The sequence below is a fragment of the Mus caroli genome, chromosome X, assembly GCF_900094665.2.
Source record: "Mus caroli chromosome X, CAROLI_EIJ_v1.1, whole genome shotgun sequence".
Classification (NCBI taxonomy): domain Eukaryota; kingdom Metazoa; phylum Chordata; class Mammalia; order Rodentia; family Muridae; genus Mus; species Mus caroli.
In genome coordinates this window covers 34,921,968-34,944,202 of record NC_034589.1, presented here as the reverse complement: position 1 = coordinate 34,944,202, position 22,235 = coordinate 34,921,968, and the positions used below count along the sequence as shown (strand labels likewise).

The window sequence follows — 22,235 nt, the reverse complement described above, 5'->3', positions numbered from 1 at the left end:
GGATACAGCTACTCCAATTTTTACCTTACTATAACACACTGACGTTTTGTGTATAGATACAAAATTTGCAGTTATTTTAAAGCTCTTTTCACTCTAAGCTTGCTAATTAGTTAAACCATCAAGATGTATTTAAGAACACCTGGCTTTCTCGTTGCCACCTAGTCCCATCGTTTCTGGAAAATTAATTATGTTTTAAAAGCACCTGTAGCCCAAGAAGTGGTGGTGGTATTTATACTTTACAGGTAAAGAAAGGAAAATTCTCAAAGGTTGAAGCAGGTCACAGAGGCATTAAAAAACAGAGTTGACACTAAGGGCAGAACTTCAATGTTTTCTGTTCTTTGTGCCTTTCTGCCACTGCTCACATTTATTTATAAAGTTAGAAATTACGGTCTGTACTTTTAGCTAGATTTTAAATAGGCAAACTTGTTTTCAAGGTAATGTATTTGTTTGTTTTCTATGATGCATAAAATGCTTTAAATATCTTACATAAATCATATGACCACCATAGTGGACAGACTATGCATATTCTAATATAGCCTCTTCTTTTTGAGGACTTAATGCCAGCATCTGAATAGTTACTTTTGGATGGTTTAGAATTATTGAAGTATATAGGATGATTTTTTTCCCTCTATTAATGATTCCAGGTAGACATATTTGAAGTTGACTTTCCTTTATTGCTCATTTTTTTTTTTTTTTTGCTTTCATTGCAATTGTTACTTCTTAATACTAATACAGAGACACCCACTATTTATACTTTATCTCCAACCTGAGCTGCTTCTAATAATTTATGGAACCTGATACATAGCAAACTCTACTTAGTGCTACTTAAGGGTGAATAATGTCTGGGAGCTATTTCAGTATATGGTTTAAGATGTTGGTTATGTCATCTTTAGTTTGGTTGCAATGCAGGAATTTGAGGTTGGCAGATAGGTGACTTACTGAAAGGTGTGCTTGGATCAATGTTTCTCCCTGCGGATTTCTGAATAGTAGAGTGGGATAAGCAAGAATATTAAGAAACATTTATCATTTAATATTTAATTTTTTTTCTTCTTATTTTGAGACAGTCTCACTATATAGCCCTGACTGGTCTTGAGCTTGCTATGTAGATCAGACTAGCCTTGAACTCACAGAAATTTCCCTGCCTCTGACCTCTGAGTGATAGGATTAAAGGTATGGACTACCTCGCCTGACTAAGTCTTTTTTTTTTATTTCTTAAGAAGGAAAATTATAAAAGAAATAGTATTATTCAGTCTTCTAGGCATCCTTCCAGTTGTCTTCCCTGGGGAACCATTTTATATATATACTGCGTACTATGCATACTATATGTTGTTTTTTATTCTAATCCTAGCCTTTTAATTTGTTTTTATTTAACATCCTTTCTATCAAATTTTCATTTGGAACATATCAACCATGGTCACTGACAACTTTCACTATGATCTTATACATCTCTGTTCTCTCAGAGCCCAAATTTGCTTTTTTACACATGAAGGTTTTGATACAGATTTCTATGAGTTATATTTACATTGGACATGGAGTATCCATTGGGAACAAAAGGTGAGGGGCAGTAGGATTGGAAAGGACTAGCTGTTTGGCTGCTGGTCTTATAGTAAATCTAGAAGCAGATGAGTTTTTACATGTATATTTAGCCTGCTGACAGTTAAATGTGTCCCATTTACTTCCTTCTGGAACAGATTCTTACTCTTGCAAGGCTATGATTTATTTTCTTCTGGTTATTTTCTGGTTGCCTCTATATTTGAGCTCATTCTGTGGTTGGGGAAGCATTTCCATTTTTCTTTCTTTTCATAAAAAACCTTACCATTTCCTATGGTACCATTGTCTGTCTCCAGGGTGTATCAAAATCTACTTCTCTTGTTCCCCTATTAACTTGTTTCCTAATCTGTAGAAAGAAGAGCTGCTAACATATTACATTGCCATGATTTTGTGTGCTCACTAATTTTAAGTTAGTTTAGGGAGTCAGCAGAGAAATTACATTGAGGTGTTGTACCTGTCACCCAAGTGCAGACATACTAAAGTGGGTACATTAGGATCAAGAGAATACCATACTTAAATGTGATTTAGATTACTTTCCTTTTAGAGTCTTTTGTCCTTTCTCCTATTTGTTAGTTCCCAAACTCCTGTGCTTTATTTTTACCTGCAAAATCTTTGTCCAAATTTTACCTCTCCTTGAACATCACTAGCTGCTTTTGCCTTTAACATTTCCTTTTACTTTAATCTTTAAAAAACCCATGCCTGAAGTCAAGATGTAGCTCAGTGGTAGATTGCACAAGACCCCGAGTTCAATCCCCAACACCAAAGGGGGAAAACAAACAAACAAACAAACAAAAACTCATGCTAATTAAATCATTATCTAACAACCATTCTGTGACTTATTTCTTATCACCTGGTATATGTGGCCCACAACTCATACCCTATTCTGTCCATACTTTTAGTTCATTGTATTTCTAGCCTGCCATTCCCACAAGCCCCAGTTTCTTTTTTTACTTTTAGTCTCATATATGTAACCTAATTCTTTTATCCTGTAAGTCTGATACCAAAAGTATCTAGTCCTTGAAAAGAAATTGCCTTGTTAGGAAAGGCCTTAGTCTTATCCAAGGTTTATATCTAGAAAGCATTGTTTTATTTATTTGTTGGTTGGTTTGAAGTAGATTCTTGTATTCCAAGCTGGTCCATAATTCACTGTGTAGCCTAGGTTGATATCAAATCAATGCCACCCTCAGCACACATACCAGTTCAGCCTCAGTTGTGCTGGGATTATATAAATGTACCATTCTGCAAAAATACTATATCTTAATATCCTTTAGCAATTCAGAAGAATTGACTACTCAAAATTTTAGTTTCATTTGATGAATTGAAACATTTGACATTGTGTTTTGATTTCTGCATGGTAGCAGTCAAACTTTGACCTACATGCTTTCCCCACAGAACAAAGTTTTTGCGGAGAAAGTGGTAGGTGAGGAAGAGGCAGGCTGTTTACTCCAGAATTTCATACATGGTTAACTTTGTTTGTTTCCATTTTATCTTAACCCTTGTAGACACTGATTTTATAATTCTTATTCTAGCCTTTTCCCCCTCCTGTTTTATACTTGGGAACATGGCCTCCTAAGTTCTCACACATTCCTAACTTGAGGAATGCATTGGCATTCCAAGGATTGTCTGAATATGGTAGTAACTCCTCTTAGGAAATAGAGTATTTGATGAATTTACTCTCCAGAACTAGTTATTGCTCACATGTGAGCTTGTCTTAGTTCCTGGTTCCCACATTTGTATGAGTGTGCTTCATAGCCACATGCTTTGCTTGTGATTTGTGTTGAACAAATGATCTTACCCATTCTTTTAATCAAATAAGCAATTGTTTTTTATTATCTGTGATGTTTAGGTAGTATGTTAACTGTACATGGAAATCTGTATACAGAAGTAATCTGTATACAGAACTGTAATGTGAAATGATTTAATCAATAAAAACTTTGGTGAGGAACAATACTAGAAGAAAAAAGGTTTTTTCCCCCTGCTATCAAACAAGCTTGGTCTACTTATACTGTTTGATAGATGGGAAACCATACTAACTAACCATTGTTTTATATCCTTGAGGATATTTATTGTGTTTTATTTTGGTTTACATATAGCAATCATGTAATATCTATAAAGCTTTTGTTAGGAGATTGAGGTGATAGTCACAACTAGTTTTTCTTCATTACCATTTATACTCATTGGAGTACTAGTTGTGGGTTCTGTAAACCAATAGTCATAGGCACTAAATAGTTGAAGCTAGAAAGAATTCTGTGCTTTCTTGCTTTTCCTCTTCAGGTAGACACATTCACTAAAGTGCTATTTTCTTTTGCAGTTTCAAGGTCTTGATATTGGGATAGGACTTACAAAAGTTTCTCTCACAGTTGCCCATGTGTGTGACTATCCTCGTTGTACATTTTTCATTCTGACAGGCAACCCTGTATGCAATTAAGTTTCAGCTTAAAAGATTCTCAACTTTAACTTTGTGTTACATTTCACTGACACAGAACATCCCAGAGACTGTGTTTGCTGTAAAAGTTTGTAAGGGTGCCTGCAGATGGAATGTTAGATAAGGATGCCTGTCCCTATGTTTTTCTCCTTGTAACTTCTTCCTTGTGAATGTTCCTTTGATATTCTAAATGTCAACTTCACCCTTATGTGCTTCAGCTTTGGAGAGGGAGAGGGATAAACATTGAAGGGGTGAGTCATGAAATCTTCAAATGACACTTAACCAGGAGTTAGCTACTTTTGGGGCAGGTTTGTATTTTAAAGTTTCTCTTAATTTTTTTTAAAAATATCATCAAAAAGGCTATTTTTAGAGACATCTGAACTATTCAGTCAGATAAAAAGAATTGAGAACATTGAGATAGTTACTAATATAATATAAAATGATGTTTATACATGTAATCTTCTCAGCAGAATAGAAGGACCCCCCTTTGTTTGACTCTTCTATGTGACATTAAGAATACAGTTGATAGCTTCAAAAGAGTATATGTATGTGAGAGACAACAGACTGAACTGAGCAATATCAACAAAATCCTAACTGGGAAAAAGATAGGGTTCTGTGACACCTTAGATTTATAAGTTAATCTTGCTTATTTATGATTGTTAACATGATGTACATTTTAAAAATAGCATTTAAAATAAAATTTAAAAGAATATTGCATATGATTGGTATAAGTTCAGTGTTAATAACAATAAAATTGTAAATGTATGGAGGACAAAATTCAAACTGTGAGTTCCGTACTGTTTTGTTACTATGCCTTCTTAGTGTTTTGGGGATTTTACAGACAGGGACTCACTTTGGAGCTGTCCTGGAATTCTATATAGTACAGGATGGTATCTAACAGTGCAATCCTCCTGTCTCATACTCTCAAATTTCTAGGGTTATAAGTATGTTTGGTAGCAATTACCTCTTCTCGAAGTTCATTGAGCTTTGGAATGGATTTCTAGTTGTAACCCCCAAACCTCAGCATTATTGAATAAGACTGTGTGGACACTATTGAGATGGCGTGGATAACACTGAGTATCTTTCCACTTGCTCTTGTACTTGCTGATTTGTCATTCCAGGGTGTGGACAGACCCCTAAGCTGAACGTTTCCCCGAGGAGGATGCCAAAGCTCCATGAGTCACTCTCAGAATGACATCTCCCATATTTAAGAGCTTCTGGTGCTGTCCATTTTATGGGAATCTGCTTTAAGTAAGAAGATGCATACATACCACCATCCTTTTGACAAGACATTCCAAAGTCACTGATTTTCAGAACATTATTTTCACCTGCAGGCAGTTTCTTGGAACAAGGTCCCCGTGCATACAATTTTTTTGTGGGACACAACATCCAGAAGCAGCATCTAAAGGAAAATTCACTAACTGACTTTTAGTTCATCTTTCTTTCTCAGAAAGGAGAGGAAATTGCCTCCTGGAAGCAATTCCTTAATGATGTAGATAGGTTGCCTTTGTGTGTGAATTCTATAAGTGTGAAAGCATTGGGGTGATTATGTTGCTTGGAGGGTTTTGGCTTATAAAATTTTAATTCCAATTCATGGGAAAGATCTTTGTGTTTTAACAGCAAAAACATTTTTATTATTTAATATGTACCCTTAAATATGTCATCAAAAGTTTTCTTGTCCTTAAGGAATTCTCATAGTGTGACATGATTATAATCGAGACCCCATTTCTTATTCTGGTTATTGTCATATAGATACCATGATGTTCTTTTTCTTTCCCATTTCTTATTTTCATCAGCATGGTCGTGTGAATACCATGAAGTTCTTTATTGAAACATCATTCATTCATTTTCAGTCTAAAATCCTGAGATACAGTCAACATTTTAAAGTGGATAATTCAGTGGTCTTTAGTACATTGACTGTGTGGTGCAGTCTAATCTATCACAGAACGTGCAGGTTAGCAGTCATTCTTATTTCTCTTCTTTCTTCAGCCACTGGAAGCTACTGACACATTTTCTGCCTATGAATTTGCCTGTTTTGGGACATTTCATATAAATGGAATTGTGCAATATCATGTCCTGGGGGCCAGGGTTCTTTCAACTACCATCTTGTTATCAAGAGTCATCCATGGTATAGCATGTGTCAATAATCCATTCCTTCTTAAAGGTTAACTATTCCATAGAATGAATGTGTATCATATTTTGTTTACCCATTTATTCATTGAGGGACAGAAACAATTACACTTTTTAAGTAATAAAATTAGAAGGTCAACATCGGTGTATCCAAAATTATAATTGATGACGTCAAGATTATACATGGTATGCACAGAATGCTGTGTAGAAATGATGTGTAAATTATTTGTCAGCATTTCATGCAAGTGTAATTATTTTCTAAGGCCCTTCTAGCTATGTTTTTTTTTTTTGGAACTGTGTGAATGTAGTATATTCATTAGTAAAGTTTAATGCATTAAGCATTAATTTAAAATTTGAGAACAATGTTAGGCAGATAAATTATTTGCCACATGCTGTAATGGTCATGTTTTGAATTTATTTCGTTATGCAGTATTTGAAAAATGTCTACATAAAGGAAAGGAAATGAGTATAATTGAGTCAATATATTTTTAAAGCAATTTTTATAATTTAGCAGACATTGCATCTTAATATAATTCACTATTAAAATATGTCCTTGTGAAAATATCGATGTCATTTTCTCTCTATTTCTTTTGATTGATCTTGTAAAATAGGTTCCTTTCCTTTGTTAAATGTTCTGTTTATTTTTGATACATTATTCTTTGCGCCTGTAGAATGTACCTGTTACTCTTTAATCTTTTTCTCTACCCCAGAATCCTTCCATCCTCTCACACATAGAAAATGTTTCAATGTTTCTTAAAATTCATAGTGTCTGAATGGTTTCTAAGAATAGACAGAGACACAGAAATATTTCCTCATTTTCTGGGAACATCCTCCAGGTCTTTGTTATTGATAGAATTCACTGAAGTTTCTTCCCCCTTTCTTTCCCCTCCATCACTCCCTGCCTTTTCTCTCTGGCCTGTTCTTGCCTTGCTTTGGCCTTCCTCCTCATTCCCCCTCAGCCACTCCTTCTTTTGTCTACCTGTATAACCAGTTTGTTTCTTTTAGGTGGAAAAAATGAAATGAAATCATACAGCTGTGACCAGAATTGTATTTTCCTGAGTAGATTTCTGAGAATTGTGAATGAAGCGGGCCCATTTTCAGTTACCTGCTTTGTTGCTCCATGCAGAAAACCTGAAACTGTTGTGTTGTATGTTATTGTACTTTAACTTGTTGCTTAATTTCTACATGTTTATTTTCAGTAATGGCTGAAAGTGTTAATTATTCCATATTTTAGCACAATGTGCTGCATATACTTCCCAATAAGCAAATAAGGTTACATTTGTACAGAATTTCACTTTTGATTAAATACTGCCTGGGTTTCAAGTCCCTTCCCCCATTTGAAATGCTTCCTTTTTAATGTTGAAACTGAAAATAAACAGTTACTGAATGATTTTGAATTTACCTCATCTTAGAACTCAGTTTTAATTTATTTGGCCTGTTTTTAATATTAGTCTCTAAAAATAAAGTGGAGCACTGTCTTATGCAACGCCTAAGAATCGTTTTATATAGTATGTGTACAACATTAAAATATGTTCTACAAAGAAAAATATACCAGCGCTCACTTGTCCCTTGCCATTTTTTTCTTGTAATTAGGAAATCTTGGGGGTAGAAGGGAATAAAAAATTAATTGTGTTTTAATTTTACAGCTACCAGAGCTTTGTATTGCTAAACTTACATCTGGAAAAGTTTCACGTGACATTTTTAAGAGAATTTTTTATCTACTGAATTCTACCAGTGTAACCATTTTTTCTAAATAAACAATAGTTTTCTCAAATGACTATATCATTGTGTATAGTGTTACTTATTTAGCATAACTTATAAGTTAATTATCTTTTGGCTCTCATTTTTTTTCTGCATGGGCTATGTTGTCAAATAATACCTAGTTATATGCCTCCATTGTTAATTTTTGTACTTGGGGTAACCTCTAGACTGAAAACACACCTAATATCTATTTTCCTAATGTCTTGAAGACTATATCTATACAAGTCAGAATTTTCAGAGTTGGAAAAGGATATAGTTTTTAAAAAGAGGATTATGAAATGATGGCCCTATCTTAGAATTGACAAAAGAATATATGTTCCAATGTTCCTTTTTGGGTAATTGTAATTTTCAGAAGATGAGCAGAACAGTTATTTGTGGGAGTGGAGTTTGCATATTGGCTTTTGAATGCCTATAACATCCCCCCCAAAAAATATTTCAAGGGAAAACATCTTGAGTAAAGTGATTTGTGACTGGGAGAAAATAACTATGATTTACTTTAAAATCATGTGTGAAATGTGTTAAAGAAGAGCTGTTTCTTTTTCTTTTCTTTTTTTTTAATCTAGCATCAAGGGTTTATTTTTTATTTTTTTAAAAAATACTTTATTTACATCCCAAATGTTGCCCCGCTCCCAGTCACCTCTTGCAGAGTTCTTCCCCCCACCATCCCTTTCACCTCTGAGAGGGCGCCACCACCCCCTTGTATCTTCCACCTTGGTCCATTAAGTCTCTGCAAGCTTAGGTGCATCTTCTCTCACTGAAGCCAGACAAGCAGACAAAGCAACCCTCTGCTAAATAGGTGTCTTGGGGGGGGGGGTGGCTGGGACCCTTGTATGTTCTATGGTTGGTGGTTCAGTCTCTGGGAGCTCCCAGCAGTTCAGGTTAGTTAACACTGTTGGTCTTTCTGTGGACTTGCAGTCTCCTTGAGGGCCTTCTGTCCTCCCTGTAACTCTTCCATAGGCATCCCCAACCTCTTGTCCAAAGTTTGTCTGCGGGTATCGGCAACTGTCTTAGTCAGCTGCTGGGTAGAGCCTCTCAGATGGCTGCTGTGCTAGGCTCCTGTTTGCAAGCACAACATGGCATCATTTGGTGTGCAGGCTCTAGTTATCTCAGGAGTGATCTAGAGTATTTCTCCATTTGGAGATTCCTTCAGGATGTTTTAAGTGCCTCTTCTAGAAGTAGAACGGAAGTTTCTGTCCTTATGAACCATCCCATTTTCATTAGCAGAGTCAAACAACAATTCATAAGTAGAGGAAAATGTTCTGAGGAGGCTCAGTGAGGCAGGGCTCACTCCTTACTACCTTTCATACAGCATAATTATCAAGCGAAGGTGAATAAAACAGGACATTTTGTGGTAGTTAGCATGATTGAGTATTTTTCTGAGGCTGGCCTCACACCATTTAGCTGAGGGAGGCCTAATATTTCTGACTCACCTGCCCAGTGCTGACATTTTATGTGTGTGTCACCACTCCTGGTCATAAAACGATCTTTATGCTCTGCTGCCCTTTGTATACTTTTGATAGCCTTCCTGCATTGTCCTTTCTAGCCTTGACAAACCTGCCTGCCTCTGCCTCCTGAGCACCGAGATTACAGTGTGTGTCACCACACTCAGTTTGAATTGATTATTTACAAGTGATGTAGGATGACATACTAGTGATATCTACGAAAGTCATGCAATATGCAGAATCTGAGTTTTAATGAGTGGCTTTTGAGGTTTGTCACTTATATGTAAAGGTCTTAATCAGGCTTGGGTATATTTATATTACAGATAAGGTTCCTTCTTGTCACTGAAGGTAGAAAGAAATTTATTTGCATTCACCAAAAAGTCAAGTTTGTTTTTTTTTTTTTTTTTTCCAGGAAATAAAACAGTAGGAAGTACCAGGCTTGGTGCAACACTTGGGAGACAGAGACAAGTGGATCTCTGTGAGTTTAAAGTCTTGATCTACTTATTCCAGGTCAGCCAGAACTATGTAGTGTAACATCTCAAAAGCAAAACAAAATGGAAGTAAGTTTGAATGTCCCCAAATGTTAGTGGCTGGGCGATTATGATTGCCCTTCCCCCAACTCATTTCATAGAAAAAGTGGTCCAGACAGAGATTTTTGATGATTTTATTTGGTCTAGGAAAACAATTCTGAAGATTTGCAAGACGGTATGTAACCTGAGATTTATGATAGCATTTCTTTCCTTTTTTTGTTACTGAAATTAGCTTTTTTCATATGTGATTATGATTGCCCTCCCTCAACTCTTCCCAGATCCTCACCCACCCAGATCTGCATCCTTTCTTGCACATTTTCATTAGAAAACAAACAGGCATTTAATAATAATAATAATAAAATATGATAAAAAAATTTTAAAAAGGACAAAATGGATGAACAGAAAACCAAAGAGCTGAGGTAAAAGTTTGAGAAACAAATATAGATGCACATAAACGGACACATACACACTGACATCAACTTAAATCCCTTGAAAACACAAAATTGGAAGCCATAATATGTAAATAAAAGGCCTGCAAGGTAATGAAGAGAGGAGGCAGAGTGGGGAATGCCCAGACAAAACACTATGATGTTAAAACAAAGACCCAAGACACCTCAAAAAATACTGAATTCTTTTTGTGTTATCCATGTCCTTCTGGACACAGGCCTGGGCTTAAGAGAGTGGTTTATATCCCCAATGAAACTGTTGGAGAAAACTAACTTTTCATTGGTGAGTGGTTATCATTTGGAGATCACTTTGGGGTTAGGGATGAGTCATTTGTGTCCACTTCTTGCAGTGCTGAAAGCACATCTGGTACAGACCAGTGCAGGTCCCATGAATGCTGCCAGTCTCTTTGAGTTCTTATGGCCATCAGTCCTGCTGTATTTAGAAGACCTTGTTTCCTAGATGGGGTAGGATAGTGGATTGATGGAGACATCCCATTTAAGACCAAGTATTTCAATATCTCTCATTTTCAGCACCTTGTCCAGCTGTCTCTGTTCTTACCTACTGCAGAAGGAAGTTTCTCTGATGATTGCTGAGCAAGACATTCAACTATGAGTATAGCAGAATGTCATTACAAGTCATTTTGCTATTACATTTCTTTAGCAGAACGGTAGTAGTTGGTTTTTCCTTAGGTCCCTGGCCTACCTACTGAGTCACCCAACCAGTGTCAGGCATAGTAACGGTTTGGATAGGTTTGGCCCCTATAGATCCATTTGCTTGAATGCTTGACCCATGGGGATTGGCCTTGTTGGAGTGTCACTGTGGGGGTGGGCTTTGAGGTCTCTGTGCTCAAGCTCTGAGCAGTGTGGAATATTGGAACCACCTCCTGGCTGCCTTCAGACCAAGATGTAGAACTCTCATCTACTCCAGCACCATGTCTACCTCTTGCTGCCTTGCTTCTTGTAATGATGATAACAAACTGAATCTCAGAACCAATAAGCCAGCCTCAATGAAATGATGTCCTTTAGAAGAGTTACCTTGGTCATGGTGTCCACATCTCATGGAATGATGAAGAAAACCATGAAGTTGGTCTGACTTAACTGCCCGAGAGGCATATGTCTGGGTTTTCAAGTTAGAGTCCACAGCTCATGGAGCACACTGGGTTTCTCCACTTCCTGAGAGACTGATACACTCCCTCAGGCAGTGAAGCATCTAGGCTGCTTTTTCACTCAGAAGTCAAGGAAGCATGGAAACTTGACAGGACATTTAGTCTTATGTACCCTGAATAGTTTGCAAAACGTCATTGTATCCTGGCAAGTACAACTATATTGAATCTGGCAATTGCCATTATATTCTGTTTCTGATAAAGGTATAAAAAGTCTGATTTCTTTCAATAAAATTGTCCCAGACTCAGTCTTGCTGTGGTCCTTCTAACAAGAGCCTGGCTTCATTCCTTGGGGTTATATCAGATGACCTTGGCTCTGTAAGTAAGTTTACAGGTGGCGCCAGGAGGGAGGACCTAATCTGGGCATTTAAGAAAAAGTTAAGTGGTGAGGATCTCCTGGGAATACTGTGCACACAAGTCTAATAGGTCAGGAGCACTCACTAGAGGTAATGAGATGGGACAGACAGAGTCAAAGGAGCAACATTTGGTTGCAGAAGTTCTGCAAGCTTTGTTGCTGGAGGAAGAAGTGAAAACGGGACGCACCAGTTGATGAAGGTCCTGGCATTCACTAGCAAACATTAACCTTACCCTGAACAGGGATCTCTGGATCCCAGAACTTGATCTCGGTTAGGAAGAGCAATTTAGGGGGAATTTGATGTAAGAAAACCAGAAACAATTCCTAGTGATACCTTTCAGTTTTGGAAAGAAGTAAAAACAATAGATAAAAATGACACAATTTAAACTAAAAATGAAAGTGATCAGAAAAAGGCTTAACTAGTGTTGGAAATAGAAGGAAAATTAGACCTTGAAAATATATTATCTAATGTCCCTGTCTTGAGGCTGCTCTCGTGCTTTCATAAGAGAACTGCTTCCTTTTAAGTCATGGTAAGGGTGTCCCAGATAAGTGACTGTATTGAGCCCTGGAGATGGGAAAAGGCATAGAAGGATTTTCTCTTGCCCTAGTGTATGAAATGCCCAATCCCTGTAACCCAGGGCAAAGAGGTAGAGACTATATACCCATTCCATTTAAGACATTTAATGATCTTAAGCAGGCTTGTGCTCAATATGGACCAATTGCTCCTTTTGAATTGTCTCTCCTCGTTCCTATTTCTGGGCAAACTTACCTTTTTTTTTTTGTGACTGGCAGATCTTAACAAAAGCTTGTCTTACTAGGAGTAAATATTTACTGTGAAGGACTGTTTATTCAAAAGGATGTCAGGACCAAGCTACTAGAAATCAAAATAATGTGCCATAAATTTTGAAATGTTAACAGAAGAAGGCATGTATAATAATGCTCAAGGACAGGTTACATATCTACATATCTATAGGTTACATAACTATATATGAGGCTTATGGACAAATCAGTGCTTTGTCTTTACAGACACAGCCTAAGTTACCAGAGTCTGGAAAAGAAAAAAGACAGAAGAACTTGCTAAAATTGAACTGGGGTCTGATTTTGTCTTTTGCAGGTAGTCAATTGCCTGGTGGTTGATGGGGAGGCAGAAATGATTATTGCTAAACAACTGGCATATTAGGATCCTAATACTGCAAGCCAAACTGCCATCTGTCCCTTTCAAAAGAAAGGCAATATTAATTGATTACATCTGCCTCTATGCTGATACATTCAAATGCCTTCATATACTCTTAGAGTCAACTGTGGCTGTAGCCCTCAACTGTAGGCAGTCATTCAACAAGGGAAAAAGGAATAAAAAATGACAACCCAAGTTTATGCCAAAAGTTTGATGCTACTGCTGTAAAGAGAGCTAAAGAATTGTTTCCTCTTGTTTTTCTAATACATTGCATGAATGATATTCTGCTTTCTATACAAAATAATAAAAAGTTACAAAATAAAATTTGGGTTAATCTTTTACATTTGTATTCCTCATTAAAAAAAATAAAAATTTTGTTGAACACTTGCTATTTTATGCCCCTGTAAAATATTAAAAACTAACAATGTTCCTGTATACAGTGCCAAGCCTTTTCAGGAATATTGTCAACAGTTTGGTATAACCCACATCACAGGCATTCCATATGACACTCATCAGGGTCAATATTTTATAGAAAGAGCAAATAGACAACTTAAACGTTATTTAAAAATAAAGGAGGGGGAGTAGTGTAACAATGGATCCTCATTTTATTTTATCTTATCTTTTATATACTTTAATTTTTAAAAAATTGGGCCAATTGAATGGCCTGGATCCACTAATTCATCGGAGCTGAGGCTATTCCTCCCCCCACCCCCAGCTTACCCCTCCCCCGACCGCCCCAAAGGGGCAAAAGGGGCAAACAGAGAGGAAGGGGAAAAGAGAAGAGAGAGCGAAGGGCAAGAGGGTCTGCCTTTTATTTAGGCTGTGATGTAACTGCTTGTAGTTAAAGGTGGAAGGTAAGCCAGGTGAACTATGGGAATGTATGGCAGTTGCCATGGCAACAGATGCGTGGATCTCTGCATTTTAGTGTCTCCATTGAGAAGTCAGGTGTAATTCTAATAGGTCTGCCTTTATATGTTACATGCTAAAAAGCTGTTGTGGATACCTGAAAGACAGACTTGACCTGTGGAAGATGGAGAAAGAGCTTCCAAAGTGTCTGCAGAGGCTTCACCTGAAGAAAATTTCCTTTGCTGACTATGTAGTTTCTTTTCCTATTTTCTTCAGATTAGTTTTACTTTGAAATCTATTTTGTGTGTGTGTGTGTGTGCATTTAAAATGTTTACACTGGCTTTCTTGTTGGATCCTAATTGCTTGCAATATCTTTTTCCATATTTTACCCTGAGGTGATGTCTATCCTTGATGTTAAAGTGTATTTCTTGGATGCAGTAGAAGGATGAATGTTGTTCTTGAACCCAATCTGTTAGTCTGTGTCTTTTTACTGGGGCACTTGAGAACATTAATGTTAAGATTTATCAGTGAGCCGTTTTTGTTGATTTCCATTTGTTGTCTTAGAAACGTGGCTTGTGTCCGGACAGACTACACCAGGCCAGTACAGTTCCATGTGAGAGAGGTTTATTGCAGGAGAAAGGGGCAAAGGGCACAACAGAGAGGAAGGGGGAAAAGAGAGAGAGAGAGAAGGGCAAGAGGGTCTGCCTTTTATTTAGGCTGTGAGGTAACTGTGGCAACAGATGTGTGGATCCCTGCGTTTTAGTGTCTCCATTGAGAAGTCAGGTGTAATTCTAATAGGTCTGCCTTTATATGTTACATGGCCTTTTCTCATGAAGCTTTTAATAGTCTTTCTTTGTTCTGTGTGTTTAGTGTTTTTATTATTATTTGTCATAGAGAATTTGTTTCCAGGCCTGGTCTATTTGGTATTCTGTCTGCTTCTTGTACCTTGATAGGCATGTCCTTCTTTAGTTTAAGGTAATTTTCTTGTATATTTTCTGCATGTTTGACCTAGATTTCTTCTTCTTTCTCTATTCCTATTATTCATAGATTTGATCTTTTCTTTAAAAAAAAAAAGATTTATTTATTATTATATGTAAGTACACTGTAGCTATCTTCAGACATACCAGACAAGGGTGTCAGATCTCATTATGGATGGTTGTGAGCCACAATGTGGTTGCTGGGATTTGAACTCAGGACCTTCGGAAGAGCAGTCAGTGCTCTTACCTGCTGATCCATCTCACCAGCCCTTGGTCTTTTCATAGTATTCAAGATTTCCTGGATATTTTGCACCTTTTTTTAAAAATTAAGTTTTCTTTGACAGTGTTATCCATTTCTTCTATCGTGGTGTCTTCAATGCCTGTGATCCTTCCATCTCTTGTATTCTGTTGAGGCTTACCTCTGAGTTTCCTGTTTGACTTCTTAAAACTTTCATTTGGTGTTTTCCCTCAGTTTGGCTTTTCTTTTATTGATTATATTGCCACTTTCAGGTCTTGAAAAGTTTTCTTCATTTCATTCCTCTGTCTGTATTTTCATTAATGGATTTATCTATATCCTCTTTAAGGACCTCTAACATAATGATAGAGTATTTTTAAGTTCTTATCCTTCAGCTATGTTGCAGTTCTGTGTCTATTGTAGTAGGATTTGTAGCTCTGTGTCTATTGTAGTGGAGACTTATTGTCCTGCGTGTTTGTGTTTTTATGCTGTCCTAGGTATCTGGGTTTGGAATGATTATAATTCTAGGTGTTGATATATGATCATGCCTTTGTTGGGTGGGGGTTCTGTCCCTTGGTTTCTTTTGCACTGCCTGGATCCTAGGAGTGTGTGGTGGTGCCTGTAGTTGCCTGTTAGGCAGTGCTTCTGAGTCTCTGTTAGGTGTGACCACTGGGGATCCCAGGTAAATTGGTTTCTAGGTATAAGATAAGGATGGACTGGAAGGGCAGGGGCCTCAGAGGGTCCAGAGAAGGGAGGAAAGCCAAGTCTGCCAGGAGGATCTGATTCCCTGGCCTTTGTGTCCTCTCCGTTTCCGGGGAAGTGTATCTTAGGTGTTGGTGGGTCCAAGAGGTGGAGTGAGGAAGGAAGGCTGTAGGAGAGAAGCTACTTAATTTCCTGAGTTTGGGAGTAGAGAGGAAGGAGAGATCATAGAGAGTGGTCTGCTACCAAGCTGGGGATAAGAGCGGTGAACTGGGGTTGGAAGGACAGAAGGAGAATGAAAATTGCCTATCTGATTCCATGGCCAGCTTTGCTAGTGGGTTTCCAGGGTGAGACAAAGGGATGGAGTGTGGAAGAAAGGCTGGAGAAGGGGATCTGCTTAGTAAGTTTCCTGACATTTCTCTTTTGTATAGACATATTTATAAAGACCAGAGACTCCATACAGTCATTGGTACCATGGTGCAAACACTATGAAAAGGACCCGTGTTTTAAAAGCTGTGTCTGGCCTTGAGTATTTATTTTTCATTTTTTGTGGATGTAGATTTCTTAGGTTGCTTATATAGAAGCTGTAATACACTAGCTTGCTATTTTGTGTCGTTACATAGAAGAATGAATTAATTTTTAAGAAGGGGTTTATTTTTAATTATGTGAATATGTCTCGGAAGCCAGAAAAGGGTGCCAGTTCCTTGTGGAATTGCAACGACGGGTGGTTATAAGGTACCTACCTGTGAGCTCTGATCCTGAAAGAGCCCCCCCCCTTTTTTTTTCAAGATATTCCTTAGAAGGCTTGGGTTTTTAGGATCTAATATACTTATTACACACAGAGATAAGAAGTTTATAAATGAGATTTATCCAAATAAGAACAGAAATGCTGGGTGGGATTTCATGCTGGTTAAATTCTGTCATTTCCAAATGTTCGAATTACCTGAGTTCTAAAATCACTCCAATAACTCACCCAAAGGGCTTCTGATTCAATATACTTAAGTGGGGGGGGGGGCGGCGCTTCTTTCTGATGATTTCTAGTTTATACACTTGTACTTATATTACAAATAATAATAATTAAAACTAATGCCATTTATTGAGTACCTACTATAGAGTAGTCCCTGTTTTAGGTGTATTGCATGTACTGTGAAGATTTAATTTATTAGAAGAAGAAGAAAAAAAAAAAAAAACAAAAAACCACTGTGCACACCAGGCAAGGAAATGTAATTTAGTAGAGTTCATCAGAGAAGTAGAGGTGCACAAGACAATATATACAGGCAACAGCTTTTTGTCTATGGAGATACTGGAAATAAGATTACTATTGATTGATGTAATAAAAAGATTAGTGATATTGCATGCATATTTTTTCAAGGTGAATAAAAAGACTCCCTCCACAGAATTTCTTAAGGCAGCATAGAATCAGGTCAAAATAGAATTTACCTCCTGAATCTCATTTAGAAATGGACTAGTGTGGTTAATTGCTTCATCATTGGTCTGGAATCCAAGTGACATTTTCGGTCATGAGCACTCACAGTTCACCATGCCATATGAGTACTTGTGGTGTCTCATTGTAAACCCTTCATAGCACCTTCCTAGATCAATCTGTGGAAAACAGTATGTCTTTCATCACACTTAGTCCTAGGTGATTCTCAGGTCGACAGTCCTCTGGATGGGTACCTGTTTTCTAGATGCATATGCTGTTTAACACCTGGTTTCCTGCGTATCATAAAGAAATAATCATAAATTAAAAAAATTATAAGCCTGATTTTATCTTTATTATTGATGCCTTGGATCAATTATCCCAGAAAGTGTAAAATGTACAAAGATGGTAGTGCCTAGCTGGGGCATGGCCAATAACAGTCCATAAATGTTATTTGTTAATAATGGGATATGCAACCCGAGATAGGTAGTATTTCATAGTACATAAAATTAGGGTCATAAAATCCATAAACATAATTCAGTATCACTGAGGTTCTGATACAGACAACTTGTGGGTACAGAGAAATTAGTAGCATTTTAGTCAGTCAGATACTTAAGTAAATGACATCTTGCTATCATCTGACAAAAAGAAGGTCAGCCTAAAACTAGGGGGTAAGTAACGGGCCATTTTCTAGCTCGTATCCATGAAATAGCGGCTATGTCTGATTTACAACTGCATACTTATCCAGGTTATGTGCACCATGTCCTATCTGCACCTTCTCCTTTCCTTCTGCTCCCTCCATTAAGCACCTCCATTTAGCAACATATCAAAGAAATAAAGCTTTAAAAGCCTGACCCAGGTATGAATGGCCATTACAGTGTTAAAAAGTATCTAAGAATCAGGGCAGGGGGTGGGTGAAGCAGTTGTTCATACATCAAGGTTGTCACACTTTTAGTTGAGACTTCTAATATCTCCTCTCTTGTTATTTTCACTATATCTAGTTGTATCTGTAAACACAACAAAGCGTATATTGGATTGGCAAGAATTAACATCCTTGAAGTTCTTTTATTGAATATGCATATCTAGGTTTTGCTTGTATGTATGTCTATACACTATGTGCATGCCTGGTACCTACCCACAGAGGCCAGAAGAGGCCATTGGATCTCCTGGAGTTACTGACAGTTGTGAACCACTGTGTGGGTCCTGGAAATCAAACCCAGGTCCTCTGAAAGAGCAGCTGAGCTATCTCTCCAGCCCCAAGTAGTGTTTCCTTTTATACCCAACTCTACATGCAAGAAAAACCTGGTTGGCCCTGTCCATCATCCTGGCCAGTATTTAATAAAGCTTGCTTCAAATTTGTCTCAAAATGGTGGTACTTGTCTTATTTCTCACCTGGTGGGGTTAACACTGCTGGTTCTGCTGTAAGCTCGAGGAAACATTTTGTTAAAAGAATTTTTTTATTGGCCCTATGGCAAACCGTATATGTATACACGTTTGATAAGCAATCCTTGATCTGTATCTCAGTTTGTCTAGAGTTGATGTCCATGTTTTACAAAGAATATATCATGACTGTATTTCTAATACCTGTTGCCCAGCTGTCTGTCCCTTTGCACATACCTATAAGTAAAGATTATAAACTTCAGGCTCTTAGGAAGCATTAAACACTTAGAGAGGACAATTAAAAGAGAATCGGTCAGCCCCCATGGACTTCTGGGAGCCTCCCCCATCCAAGGTCTCTGGCATATCCTAAAGATGTCCCACCCACCCATAGCAGTGGGGATATGGAACTTGAAGAGGCTGCCTCCTGTAGCCAGGCAGGACCCACAGTGGAGGGATAAGAATACCACACACCCACAAAACTTTCCACCCAAAATTGTCCTGTCTACAAGAAATGTAGGAAGGATAAAGATGAAACAGAGATTGAGGGAATGGTCAACCAATAACTGGCCCAACTTGGAACCCATCCCATGGGAAAGCACCAATACCTGACACTATTAATGGTACTCTACTATGCTTGTAGACAGGAGACTAGCATAATTGTCCTTTGAGAGACTCTACCCAGCAGCTGACTCAGACAGATACAGAACACCCACAGCCAAACATTGGATGGAGATTGGGGACTCTTATGGGAGAGTTGGGGGAAGGATTAAAGGCCCTGAAGGGGATAGGAACTCCACAAGAAGATCAACAGAGTCAACTAACTTGGAACCTTGGGAACTCTCAGAGACTGAACTACCAACCAAAGAGCATACACAGGCTGGATCTACCCCCCTCCCCAACATACGTAGCAGATGTGCAGCTTGGTCTTTATGAGGGTTCCCCCAAACTAACTCTAGAGCTGTTGCCTGTCTGTGGAATCCATTCCTCTAACTGGGCCGCCTTTTCTGGCCTCAGTGGGAGATGATGCACCTAGCCCTACAGAGTCTTGATGTACCAGGGTTGGGGGGGGATACCCAGGGAGCCTCCACCCTCTCAGAGGAGGAAGAAAGGGAGTAGGAGGAGGGACTTTGTGAGGGAGAAGACTGGGAAGGGGGCATCAATCAGGGTATAAAGTAAATAAATAAATAAATGAGATAAAAAAAAAGAGCAGAGGTGTCATACCTAGGTTTGGTCTTTAGATCGTAAAGTAGTCTGTAACTAGAAGGAAAATGAGGGCACCTTTGTCTTGTTTTCTGTGTTACAGCTTATTTCTTTCAAGACCTGGAATACAGAATACTAGTAGCAGTCAAGTAGTTTCAGTCAGTTTAAAATAGTATTTGAGGATCTGGTCTGAGGTCCCAATCACTTTTTTTGTTCTTATAGAAAAATATATTCTAAGTTTCAAATAGTTGACATACTGATTGAGATTGTAGTGTTACTCATTGAAAAAGAAGATGGCTGGTAATCAGACATGTTGTCTCCAGTAAGGAGCCTTACTAAATGAATTTCCAGGTGGCTCATTGTACCATAACGACTGTAACTCCATTTTTTCTAATTCTAGAACAATTATTACAGAAGGTTTTTCTTTTCTCAAGATTGTTATAATTACTTTTAATTAAAGGTGAATGTCTACTCATCCCAGAGAGGACACGGGACAAGGGACCAAATTGGCAACTCCATCCCAATTCTAGCTTGTTGACTAATGACTTTATTGGGCTTTCTTACAAAAGATGGGTGAAAGGATCCTTATTGGAGCATGAGTGACCTGCAAATAGCTGCTTTATCAAACAGCCTCATCCCAGCATGAATGATAATGTCTCCATAGCTATATAGATGGAGTTCCCCCTTGAGCTAGTCATCCATCTTCTATATGATAGTACTTTATGAGACTACATGCCTCTGAGTCACAATTATATATAGCTGCAAGGGAGGCTCAACAGGGAGAGGCTGGAATCTCAGGTGACTCGCTACCTTCTCCTATGAGAAGGCATCAATAGGCTGGATCTTGAGAAGGTCTCCGAGGTAAGCACAGTGCTCTGATTAAGATGGCAATAATGAACATAAGACAGGTTGGAAGTGGTGGGTGACACATAGGCTCTCTGGCAAACAAACCATGGTATATTGGAAAAGAGGTTTGTAATGGCTGAAAATCTAGTTTCAGTAGCAAAGTAGAACAGGAAATTTGCAAAGCCAAATAGGGAAGCAGGTCCTTAACCTATCTGAGAGACTAACTCTGCTTGGTGAGCTCTTTTCTCCCAGAGAGGGTGAGGGCAGCACAGTGGCTTGGAGCCATGGCTTAAGTCAGAGACTCACAGAAAATTGGCACTGTGCTTTTAGTGACACACACACACACACACACACACACACACACACACACACACACACACATATATATATATATATATATATATATATATATATATATATCACCTTTACCTCTAAGAGTGTGCTCCCCCACCCACCCACTCACTCCCACCTCACCCCTCTAGTATCCCCTTTCTCTGAGGCATCAAGCCTCCACAGGACCAAATGCATTTCTTCCCACTGAGGCCAGATATTTATTTTTTGGCTGTTAAGTGTTTATTGGAACTCCACTGGTGTATACAGTCTTGTATAGAGAAAGCTTGGCCTCCTCTACATGCAACACTTCACACCTCTGCTATCACAGAGGGACTACACTGTCATGTACATCGGCCAACCAAGGTGGCAGGACACACTCACTTTTGAAGCAGCTGGGTTTACTAGTCTCTGCTGATGTCAAGCTGAGTTGAAATGAGGCCAGACATTTTTTAAGAACAGCAAAGTGGAGTGGGGGTGGGGCAAAGGGGAGAGGCCAAGAGAATCCTCTCTTTTCAGCACACAACCAGTAAAGGTACTATTTTGTTTTATTTTTATGTTTTGTTTATTTATGGATGGAGGGCAGGCAGTGCACTCACGTGCACATGCATGGAGGTCACACGCACATGCACATTTTAAACTTGGTTCTTGCCCCTTCCACGCCATGAGTTCTGGGTTTGAACTCAGGTCGTCAGGTTTGACTGCAAGTGCCCTTACCCATGATGTCATCTTGCACACCTTCCAGAAATCCCATTTTAAAAATACATTGGGTCCCTTCCGGTCAGCACCAGCACCGGGTCACCTTGGGTGCGGAGTCCGCGGACATCCCCAAGGCCCCCTAGAGGACTCTCCACACGATCTTAGGACCACCTGTGAGTGGAACACAACTTCTGTTCCAATCCAATCGCACAGGACCTTACACAGCATTAGAGAAGCAGAAAAGCTGGTCTGACCAGAGTCACAAGTCCCTTCTGGTTGGCGCCAGCACTTGGTCATCTGGGCACAGAGTCAGCGGACACCCCCAAGGTCCCTAGAGACAGCTTCTGAGACAGACCCCGTTTCGGGCTCCAGACATCCGGGCATCTTCCCTGCCAGAGGAGAGGTGTCCGCCCCACCCAGAAGGGTTTTGCCTGAGCACCTGGGGGCGCCTTCTTGGTTCCAGGATCCCTCTGAGACTAGTCTGTGCAGGTGAGAGTGTGGACTACAGAAGCTAACAGCTTCTGTGACAGGCCGAAACAACAGAGCTTCTGGGACAGGTCCTGTTTCGGGCCTTCATCTTCTGCCAGGAGGGAGGTCCAAATGCCAGGTATCTGTGCACCTTCCCT

The 22,235-nt window shown here is 38.7% G+C and overlaps 1 protein-coding gene and 1 pseudogene across 3 annotated transcripts in view; one reads left to right on the top strand and one right to left on the bottom strand.

Moving 5' to 3' along the window:
* The window catches only part of Thoc2 (THO complex 2), a 110,414-nt gene extending 100,629 nt beyond the window's left edge, over positions 1-9,785 (top strand). Inside the window, exon 39 of one of the 3 annotated variants that reach the window (XM_021153791.2) lies at positions 9,722-9,785. The gene's annotated coding sequence lies outside the window, so the exon portion shown is untranslated. Of the gene's footprint in view, positions 1-5,097; positions 7,887-9,721 lie in introns of those variants that run through there. The other 2 variants (XM_029473077.1, XM_029473076.1) reach the window with 2 other exon arrangements.
* LOC110287123 overlaps positions 4,893-22,235 on the bottom strand; it is a 24,228-nt pseudogene continuing 6,885 nt past the window's right edge.